Source organism: Carettochelys insculpta, chromosome 6 (genome assembly GCF_033958435.1).
Source record: "Carettochelys insculpta isolate YL-2023 chromosome 6, ASM3395843v1, whole genome shotgun sequence".
Classification (NCBI taxonomy): domain Eukaryota; kingdom Metazoa; phylum Chordata; order Testudines; family Carettochelyidae; genus Carettochelys; species Carettochelys insculpta.
Genome location: NC_134142.1, coordinates 90620000 through 90631514, shown reverse-complemented (window position 1 = coordinate 90631514; position 11515 = coordinate 90620000). Strand labels below are relative to the sequence as shown.

At 45.8% G+C, this 11515-nt stretch overlaps 1 protein-coding gene across 1 annotated transcript in view; it reads right to left on the bottom strand.

Annotated features, from left to right (window-relative positions):
• Positions 1-7745: 7745 nt before the first annotated feature.
• CRY2 (cryptochrome circadian regulator 2) overlaps positions 7746-11515 on the bottom strand; it is a 37345-nt gene continuing 33575 nt past the window's right edge. The window contains exon 12 of the mRNA XM_074997547.1: positions 7746-9825. The gene's annotated coding sequence lies outside the window, so the exon portion shown is untranslated. The remainder of the gene's footprint in view (positions 9826-11515) is intronic.

Sequence of the window (11515 nt, the reverse complement as noted above, 5' to 3'; positions counted from 1 at the left end):
AGCCATCTTGGCTCCAAGGCTGCCCAAATGCACCTGAGAAGCCGCTGAAGTGAAAGGCAAAATACAGAACTCAAGGTACTCACTAACATTTGTCTCTTCCTAACCCCTATCTATATTTTACATTGCCTGGGCTTAGTCTTCCATCTATTAATCTCCAGTTAAGCTTATCACTTTCATGTATGCATACAATCAGTTCATGGTTTGGCTGAGTTAATTAGAAGGATGGTTCTGTCACTGGCACTACCCATTTTCCAGATCTCAGCCTCAGTCTAGCTCTCTTCGGAACTCCAGTGCCCATTCCTTTATTTCTCCCATCCAGTAAGTGACCAAATTCCACCACTTCCTCAAAAGAAGTTACTCTCCTTGTGTAGTAAATATAGTTCTTTGAAGTGGTTGCCCTTGTGGGTGCTCCATTGTAGATGTATTGGCACCCTGCGCTTTTAGTCGGAGATTTGTGGTAGCAGGTGCCCCAGCTGGCTACACACGCACAACAACCAGGTCACAATGCTCAACCCATTATCCCATGTGCAGAGCCAACCATTACCCGGTTCCTTTTCAATCCCCAGAGAATAGAGAGGAAACTCCGAAGCAGAGAGGAGGATGAGTGGTGGGAAGCAGAACACCCTCAAGAACCATCTTGAGCAACCTCACTTACTGTACAAGATGGGAAATCTTGTCTTCTTTGAGGAGTCTCCTGGTGAGTGACACTTTAGGTAACTGAAGAACGGTGCTCCTCAGTGAAGAGACTTTGGAATTTATGTATATACAGTGGAGAGCACTGAGAGGCCAAAGAGAGAATCAGCAGCATTCTAGGGCAAAATGTTTGGTGAAAGTGGCGGGGGGCTGATGCACAGGTATTTGCTTAACAAGTGTTACTGATCTTTGAGAAAGGCTATCAATGTGGATATGGCTCTAGTAGCGTGTGTGCAAACTCCCAAAGTGAGTTGCAGGGTGTAATATTGATAACATAATTGGATCTAAATGGAGCTCCAGGTAGAAAATCTGAGTGTTTTAGCCTCTTGCTCATTCTGTTGTGGATATAGTCTACACAGTTTTCTGAGATATTTTGTTCTATCTAAACAGAATGCTAGTGCTCTAGGAATGTCTAGTGTAGGAAGGAATGCCTCCATGGTATCATGGTGCAGCTTGTGAAAGAAGACAGATAAATGGGTCTGTTGAGATGGAAGAGGGAGGAGATCTTGGGAATGAAATTAGGGTATGAACATAAGACCATGTTTTCCTTGAGGCATGTGGTATAAGGTGGATGTTCCATTATCGCACTCAACTCTCCCACCATTCATGCTGATGTGATAGCTACTAGAAAGTCAACTTCATGGGTAAATGTAGGAATGAAGAAGTTGGTAGGGGTTCGACGGGTTTGTCCATGACAGCAAGGCTGAGATGCCACATAAGGGACAGGTCCCTTAATGTAGGGTAAGTGTTTTTTTCACCCGTGAGAAAGCATTTAGTCAGGGGAGGATAAAAACAAGAGTATCTGTCCACCTTGTTGTGAAAGGTGGTGATGGCAGAAAAAGGTACTCTGAGGGAACTGAGAGGCACGACTTTTTTTTAAAATGTCAAGGTGTAATCCAGGATAAGGGCAACAGGACTGATTATGGAGTGATTGGTTTACTTGACACCAGATACAGTCACAGTTGAAAGAAACATGAGGACGTCTCTGTTAAGCCAGAGTGGTCACCTACCATACTTGCTTTTATGCTGCACTTTGGGGTGGTGTGTCCCTGTGCCTTTAGTAAAGTTTCTTTAAAATACAGTCAACTCTTCTAACCTCCTTTCCCTCTCATTTTAGCATCCTAGGGGACCCTGCCCATCAGCTCCTTAAGTGAGTCAAAGTCCACTTTTCTGAAGTCCAGGATCTGTATTTTGCTGCTTTCTCCTATCTTCCTTTGGTCAGGATCCTGAACTCGACCATCTCATGATCACTGTTGCCCAGGTTGCCACCCATATCTACTTCCCTTACCAATTCCTCCCCCATTGTGAGCAACAGGTCAAACTGAGCATGGTCCCTGGTTGGTTCCTTCAGGGCTTGCACCAGAAGTTGTCCCTAGTCTTCTCCAAAAACTTCCTGGATTGGCTGTGTACTGCCATATTGGTCTCCGAGCAGACGTCAGGCTGACTGAAGTCCCCTATGAGAACCAGGGCATGTGATCTGGAAGCTTGTGTTAGTTGTGTGATGAAAGCCATATAAACCCTATCCACCTGATCTGGTGGTCTATAGCAGACCTCCCCAGCATATCACTCTTGTTGCTCTTGCATCTAAATTTAACCCACAAATGTGCTCTTCTCCCATTTCATACTGGATCAGTGAGCAACCATACTGCTCTCTTACATACAGCGCAACTTCACCACCTTTTCTCCCCAGCCTGCCCTTCCTGAACAATTTATACCCTTCCGTGACAGTGATCCAATCATGTGATACACCTCACACCTCCATTATTCCAATCACATCATAGTTCCTTGACTGTGCCAGGACTTCCAATTCCTGCTTATTTCCCAGGCTTCTTACATTTGTGTATATACACCTAAGAAAACTAGGTGATTGCCCTAATTTCAAACAGCACGGATCAGGGTCCTCCTCTGTTGCACATTTTTTGTGTTTTTTCCCCTGGCATCCCACTCTCCACTCACCTCAGGACTTAGGTCACCATCTCTCAACAAACCTAGTTTAAAGCCTTCCAAACTAGGTTTGCAAACCTGTCAAAAAGATGTTTTTCCTCTCCTGGTTAGGTGAATGCCATCCCTTCCTAGCAATCCTTCTCTCTGGAATACCATCCCATGGTCAAAGAATCCAAAGTCCTGTCTCTGACACCACTTGTGCAACCATGCATTTACTTACAAAGTTTGACGATCACTACCTGAGCCTTTTCCTTCAATGGACAGGATGGATGATAACACAACTTATGCCTCCAAGCTCGTTGATCCTTATTCCCAGTGACATGATCTCCAGTGAACTGCTCCAGGTCATTCTTGGTAGTATCATTGGTGCTCATGTAGAAAAGTAGGAAGGGGTAGCAGTCTGAGGACCTGATCAGTCTCAGAAGACTCTCAGTGACATCCTGAATTCTAGCTTCAGGCTAGCAGCGCACTTCTCAAGTTTCCCAGTTTGGACAGCAGATGGATGTCTCTGTCCCTTTAGGTGGGAGTCCTGGGCCACGGCCACCCATCTCCTCCTCTTGGGAGTGGTGGTTGGGGAAGCCCCAGCTATAGGGCAATGCATTCCATGCCTTCTGGTTGATGCTCTCTCCTGACTCCTTCCCCCAAGAGTCTTTTCCAAAGCTTTCTCCACTGTAGTACTTGTGCAAGGAACCCAAAAATGATTACTTACCCCTGTCTGCACTGAGGATGCCTGACTAGCCTCTTCTCCTGGGTGGTGATGGAGAATCTCTTCCCCTGGTGTGCATGTTTTGCATGTGGAGACATGTTGGCTGTTAAATGGAAAGTCGTAAAACTTCCTTCGTAGGGTGCATTTCAAGGTCTGGTTGATCCACGACTGACAGACCTTGATATGATTTGTTGTGATTTTGGGGTGACAGAACCACCCTGCATCAGCAGATTAGGCAGGAGGGAAAGGGTTCAGGGAGATGTCGTCACAGCCATCTTGTCCAGATATGGGAAACTATGTTTGTCTGGCCCCCATTAGTGCAATCAAGAGGACTCTGGATTTGTCTTGCCTGATCTTGTGTAGGACTCAGCTCAATAGGAAGATTGGTGAGGGTGCCGGGGATCTAGGAGTAAGGCCTCTGATTTAATAAGGGAGACATCTCCCAGAAATTTATGTCCACAGTCCATCTTGGAAGCAGTATCACAGGCATTTGGCAGAGTGGGTCATGACAAAAAGGTCTATTGAGGGGAATCCCTTTTCTGAACATAGTTTGCAGAGTTTGTGGGTCTAATTCCCACATGTGCATCCATGAGAAAATCCTGCTGAGGTGGTCAGTTGTGGCATTCTGGCTTCCAGACAGTTAGGCACAAAGGATTAAACATCCTGCAGGATAAATGATTCAAAATCAAGCATTAGCAACATACTGGTATATGTTTATGCTTCTGTGTGATTACATATATTTGAGAGGTTAACAATGTAACCAAATGGTTCCTTTCTATACAGTATTTATCTTTCTTTGAACAGTACAACAGGTCATAGATGAATGATAGATAATTGTCTTATGCTAATCTGTGTAACTAATCATCAGGTGATGCTTGGGTTTGAGAGTTATAGAACTTTGATTTGGCTGTCTGGTGAGAGGTCTAATCCTGGGTTACTTTAAGTATCGGAATAATCACCAGCTTTGAAGAGTTGTTCCCTTATGCTTTGCAATTTGGCCCTAAGTAGCCTCAGTTGTCTCCCCTGGAACCCTAGGCACCAATGCTGTGAGGTCTATGTGGTTAGAGATGCCATTGCCAGAGATGAACTGCTTCTGCCCAGAGCAAGTAAGATTGGGCCCCCGTGGCAAGTTATATAAAATGTAGTTGCCATGTTTTCCATAAGAATTTGGACAGTTGTGTTGCTGACTGGGGGAAGAAAGTGATGGCAGGTGTTTTGAAGAGACAAAAAACGTGCATGTACTTGGCTAGTAACACAATAGTTTGCTGTACCAGTGGTGTGCAAAGTTGGGGGCAGGCATGGAATTTCCTAAGGGTGGGAGGCATGCAGCTCAAGCGGCTGCTGGGTCTCAAGCTCATCCATCTCACTGAAAATGCTGAAATATGTAACTGTGTTTATGTATGTATGTTCACATTTATATACCAATTAGTAAAGTTTTCACATGCTACCTTATTTTCCTACAGACGCCGAAAGGTTTTTTTTCCCCCTCTTTTAACCAAATTGAAAATTCCATTTGTTTGGATTATATTAGACAGGTTGTGGGCCCCGCTAATTGCAGGGATGAAAAGTGGGGACCCAACCTAAAAAGTTTGCTCACCCCTGTGCTATACAATACCAGAGGTGTGCTGATGAATAGACCTTCTGTTGAAGAGGTCTAGGATTTCCAGTCTTTATCATAGGGTGTGGTTTTGGTTTGATATTACTTCCCCCTTTGATTAACTCTACCACCAATAAATTTGGAGCAAGGTCAGTAAAGAAAAAAAAAAATCAGCTCCTTTAGGAAGCACATAGCACTTCTTGTCAGCTCACTTACAAAGAAGGTGGAGCTATGACTAATGTCTGCCAGAGTTTTTGCAGGGTCCGTAACGGCCCCATTTATGAGTAATGCTATCTTGGCTGACAGAGAAGCTTGTAATATTTGTCACTTTGTTGGGTCTCTGGTAACGTAGACAACGGTACCTAATGACTCTCAAACAAATGTGCGTGGGTAGGTGGGGGGGCAGGGGAAGCAGCATTGTTTTGTCTACTGACAAAATTGAGACGTGGGTAGGTGAGAGGGTATCACCCTCTGGCCTGTCTGCAAATTCTTCAGCTTCCCTCTCAAGATGTTCTAGGGAAGCTGGAGCAGATGAGTGCAACAATTGCTGCGTCCTAGACTGGTTTGGATTGGATGGCTGGATGTTCTGGGCTCTGTATAGTGCCCAGGGACCCCGCTAGACCCACTGTGGAGAGGCCATGGCAGGAACCCATTGCAAGGATTGCCAACCCACATCCTGTGAGGGTTTGGAAGAAGAATAGTGAAGAATTCCTGCCTCCACGTCATCACAGGAGAGAGAAGCTAAACCAGCAGCTTGACCCTGACCTGACTGGTGTACTGTCCGTGCCAAAGCGTGGAGTTCCCAGGATGGAAGTGATGTTTAGTAAGGGGGACCACTTCAAACTCAGTGCCAGTGATGCAGGCAAGCTTAGGCTGGGAACCAGACAAAGTGTAGGCACTGCAGACTTGCAATATTGTATTAGTACAGCAGGTGGCACCATAGTGGTGCTCTGTGCCTGTGGTTTCCTCTGTTCCCTCAGTGCTGAGCAGGAAAGCTTAGTTTTGCTGCTGAGTTCACTAGACCATTCCAGATCTTGTACTTCTCCAGGCAGCTCGGTACTGAATGGTCCCAGTACCTTATGGTACAATGCTCTGGGTGCTTCAGTATCGGGGCAGTTTTATAATGAAACATGATATGGCAAAGAAAACAATTACGTTTTTGTAGGACAAGGGTCCTTAGTAGCCATTTTTGTAGAGGACCCCATATGTGAGGCAGCTGCAAAAGTGAGGACAGGGGAGGAGGTATCCTGCCGTCAGCGTTGGAAGGATTGTTCCACCATTTCATTTTTAATTAGTGGTCCTAAGCCTTGCTTGTCCTCCCACAGTGAATTTCTTGCAATGGAGACACCTTTGGGTAATGTCTCCTCCCAGCAATCAGAAGGCACGCTGTGCATGGACAACTGTCATTGGTATTGAAAAACTGAAGGATATACAGTGCTTAAAACTTGGAAAGCAATGCATGCCCAAAGACGCTAAGTTGAATGCAAAAATGGGACTAGTCCCTGTGTAACCACTCTAGAACAATTGCCTGCCTAAGGCGGGGAGGAAAAAAAAAAGTGGACTTTTTTTGAAATGGGAAACAATGAAAATGAAAGGAGAAATTAACAAGGGAAATAATTGAGAAAAGGAGCAGCAGATTAGAGACATGTGAAAGCTGAGAAGGCCCCTGCTGTCCTTATGAATGCAAACAAAAGGTGGAAGCGAGGGAACTGGATAATGGTAGCTGCCTGCATGGCAAAAACACTCAGAGTGGTACAAGATGACTGCCGTGTATGCACAACCAACTGGAGCAATGCTATCACAAGTCTCCAACTAAAAGCGCAGGGTACCAAGGGACCTAGAGTGGAGCTCCCAGAGGGACATTTCTCAAGAAAAGAACATCTCGGATTTAACCATTTCTCCACCCATACAAATGAAATTCAACAAGAACCTCATCTCCCACCCTAACTAAAAATATAGGCAGACTTGTCACTGTCATCATCATACCGGCAGTCCCTTGACTGAAGGATGATTTCTACCAGATTTACATATGGCTCATGAGATAACTCAGGAGTCTGCACATGGAACTACAAGAGATACAAACATTGCCTGGAGTGTCAGCTACCTCCTGGAAGAAAAGTTTTCCCCCCCCCCCCCCGCCTTTTTTTCAGCTTCAGGGGCCAGGTGCTTCCCCTTAAAGCAGGCCACTCACTGCCTAATGGAGGATGGAGTGCCACTGAGGTCAGCTGACCGCAAGCTGCAAGAAGCAAGCTATAGCTACATCAGTTTTCTTGAGATACACTCTCAGTACATCTTTGTAGAGTGTTCTCTGACTAACAGGATTTCTCACACAAGGTGAGAGTAAACAGCATGTTTTGGGAGGTAAGTCTGGAATTCACACACAACGTTCAGCACAATGGAGATAGTGCATGGACAGAGCTGTAGCCATTAGTGTCGCTCTTCCACTCTGCTCTTGCATTTCATGTGGAAACACCCTTTAAGACTGTCTGAAAAGTCACTACTCTCTCCTCAAGACCTAAAATAAACCATGTATTTTCCCCCTCTCCTCACGTCACACTTATTTCTTCTCAGATCAAAAGCGCTTCAAAGCTGGATGTTTCTTGCATGGAATGCACCTAGAAAACTATAGGTGCTGTGGGTGCCAGAATACACATACTGGGGATCATGGAGAGGAGAACTATATAAATATCCCTCCCCACACATCCACAAAACTTTGCAACAGTTCACCTGAAGACTTTCTGCTTCAGCACAAAAGTTCCTCCAATGTACACCCAACTCAGTTGAAATAAGTGAAAACACAGCAAGCAGAGCATTAAAGACATTTATAAAACAATATTTACAAATAAACGATTGTATAAGCATGAAACTTTCCATATGACCGAAGTCACATTTTCTGAATTCTAAGTGTACAAAGTGCATTTCTTTCCCCTTCTCTCTGCACCAGAAGACAGGGGGGCTCTTGTGCAACTAAACTCTACTGCTACTAGACTAGAGAGGCCCCCTCCCACTTTTGGAGACAAACCCCAGCTAGGCTGGATTACTGGATTACTTCTAAATCCTCTCCAGAGGATATGAGTCTGGAAAAACACACACCAAAACAAGATCAGGAGGGGTGACTCACTGCTTGGAAAGTCTGGTCAATAGATTCCACTGGAAAAGGAAATGTGGGGCCAATGCCCTAGTGTTATTAGTAGGAGAGAAAGTTTATTAAACAGCAGCAAAATAACATAACTCTTGGTTCTCACACAACCGCCCCACCGCCTAATATTGTAAACCTTTCAGGTGCCTTTGAATCAGTTGCTAATTGTAACCCCAGCATCATTTATAACTTCAAAGTCTGGGTCTCAAAACTGAATCAAGATGGGAAACTATGTTCTTCTTCTGTCATGTTAAGGAGTAGGTTATTAGTAGGTGAGGCTATATGTGGACCTAATCAGCTGTTTTTGGCTAAGGGCTATGTCTGTACCACACGGACCATTTATTCAGATGGTGAATAAATATGTTGTGCCAAAGACAGATACTTGAGAACTTCCTGTGAAGGCTGAAGAAACAGAGGCGCCTCTATTCTATTGCACCCATCATCTGAGGAGGCAGCCTCAGGGCCTGTGAGAACCTGCATGAAAGGCTGAACAAGACCAGGGGATGTATAGTTAACAGCCTGTCAGGTTTCACTAGAAACCACTGAATACTGTGGGGGTTGGGGAAAAAGATGAGAATGCTGTGCAGGGTAAATGGTCAGAGGGTTACACTATGGAGAAACCAAAAAAAGACCAGATACAAATACACTGCAAGCTTCTGGATGGGCAGTTGACATCCACAAAGAATGGGCTATAGAGCCCAAGGAAGACTCACGTATAGGAGCTGCCCAAAAGCCCAGTCTCATTCTAGTGGCACATTCATTTCACATCAGATACTTAATCGGCTCCACAATAGACATTGCTCACTCTTCATTTGAAAGGGCTTCTTAGGGACAGAAAAAGTGCAGGAAGGGTAGATTCCAAAGCCCAGTAACGCCAGAATAGTTTTCCTTACCAGATGTATCTTTGTCTGGTATTCAGAGGAGCAAATATTGGGAAGAAAACTTCACCTATGGTCACAGGCTTATTCTCAGATGAGCCACCCTTCTCTGAAAACTTCCAAGAGAACCCCTAGATGCAAAAGGTAATTTTTAACTGCCTATGCTAGTCATCTGCCCCATTTCCAGAATGGCTAGGGTCACAGTCATGCACCAGGATGAATGTTTGAGAGTCAGTGAGCAAGTAAGTGCTCATTGGTCTATAAAGGGTGGTCACGGTAACTGTAGAAATGTTTAATTCTACAGCTCCATTCTTTTCCCAATCCCCCTACTTTGCTAACCAGCTCGTACAAGCAGACATTTCAGCATACTATAGGGCTGGAGCTGTTCAGACAGACACTGTGGGGAGCGCTCTAATGCTACACAGACAGGAGAACTGACCTATCTATGGGTGACAGGCATCTCACTGCCTGACATTTAACAGGCAAGATGGGTGAAGATTTCTTCTGAGACACTCAGATGCTGCTTCCTGTAAATAGGCAGCAAATGGACCCAAGCAGGAGACAAATGGAAAGGAAAAAGATACACTTGGGAGTGAATCAAAAAACTTTTCCCCTCTCCAAGGTGGGTAGATTTCAGGCTTGGCTGAGAAGAGAAAGGGTTAGGTCTCAGGGCTTCCATATGCCACTGAGTGAAATGTACCCAAAACACAAGTGATGCAATATTCCTGTGCAGCGGCATCAATTATACAGATGCCCCCCATTTTCAGCTGCTGCTCAAAAGCGCTGATCCTTGGAAGCAGCACCACACCACTGCTGTGGCGAACAGTCCAGGACCCCAACTCTTCCCTTGTGAGTCTCCCATCTCTGGCTGCAGGAAAAAAAAAAGAGAAAAGGGCATTTAGGAATTGGTATTTTTTGCAGAACTAGAGTAACAGCAGCAGCACCTTTCTCTAGCAGAAGTGTTAGGGTCATTTCAAGGTGACTACGAGGAACAGCATCTTGCCCCCAAAGGTGTGCTGCTCTCCCTCCCAACTTGCAACATTTGAAGCAGATTGGGACCAAGCAGTGAAGTGTGATTCTGGAGGACAGCTGATTCCTGTGAGAAAGGAGGATCATCATCCTATAGTGTAGGTCCATAGGTTAAGAGCAGTCTATGCTTGCTAAATTAACAATGCTGCTGCCCTCTGCTGGCGAGCTAAATTAAAACCTTGCCAAATAACGTAGTGACATGAATATGAGACCCACTAGAGCAGTGGTTCCCAAACTTCTCCGCATCATGACCCTTTTTGAATTTTGAGAAACCCTCATGCCCCCTACCTCTTCTTTACCATCATACAACCCCCCTTTTAACAAAAGATTCAATTTCTACCCCTACACATCGAAAAGCCAAGAAAATAAAATATCTAATTATGGTATAAAATTTGAAATTTAAAAAATTTTTATGGCAGTGGTCTCCAATCTTTTTACACACAAGATCACTTTTTATATGCCACGGCAAGCCCCAAGACTCCACCCTTTTCTTGAGGCACTGCCCTCTCCCTTCCCCTCCTCTCCATTTGCTGTCCCCAGACCTTACTCACTCTCGGAGGCGGGTGAGACAAGAGGTACGGGCTCTGGGATGGGAAATGAGGGATTTGAGACAAGAAAGGGGTGAAAGATGCAAGCTCTGGGAAGGAATTTGGGTGCAGGAAGAGGTGGAGAAGGTGCTGCTGGCTCAGGGAGGGGGCTCCAGGTGGGAGAGTGTTGGGGGTCAGGTAGAGAGTTGGGGTGCTGAGCAAACCACAGGCCTGTGGATGTGAGGGTGCAGGAGTTCAGGTTGGTGTGTATGAGGGGCTCAGGGCAGTGGGGTTGGGAGTATGAGGGGCTCAGGACACAGATTTGCAGTGTGTGGATTGTGCAGTAATGTTGTGGCAGAAGACTGGCGATATGAGAGACTCAGCACCGGGGGTTCAAGTGTACGATAGGCTCAGGATTCAGGTGTGTGGGGGGATATGGGATGTTATGATGCTATGGCCAGATGGGGGCTTGGCCCTGACTGGGGGTTTGCTGGCCCAGCTTCATTTTTAAATAAAACATGTCCAACACAAACCTTTCAGCATTGTCTGAATTTACGGGAGGGGCGGGGAACCTGTTTTGCGTTAGAGGTCACTGACCCACAGAAAAATAAGTGAAGGACTACACAAGTGAGACAAGGAGAAAACCTTCCAAGCTCCTGCCCCCCCCCAAACCCCACTAATGGGGCCCCATGGGGGGAAGGTTACGCAGGACTGAGGTTTAAGGCCTCAGGCCAGATTTATTCTTCTGGGGTGCAAGGGTTAGTGGACTTTATGGGCCCCTGTACCCTCTGAGACAGGACCAAAATGAGGAATCCAGTGTGTGGGACAGGGCTGCCAGTGAGTTGGCACTAGCTCCAACTGCTCAGGCAGCTCACAACTGCTGTGGGGAGTGAAGAGCTGTTGGCGCAGACCTGAGGCTCATCCAGCCCCCGTGCCTGCCTGCCCCCACCCCACTCAGGAAGGCAGCAGGTAGAAGGAATTTGCTGGCAGACAACAGAACTG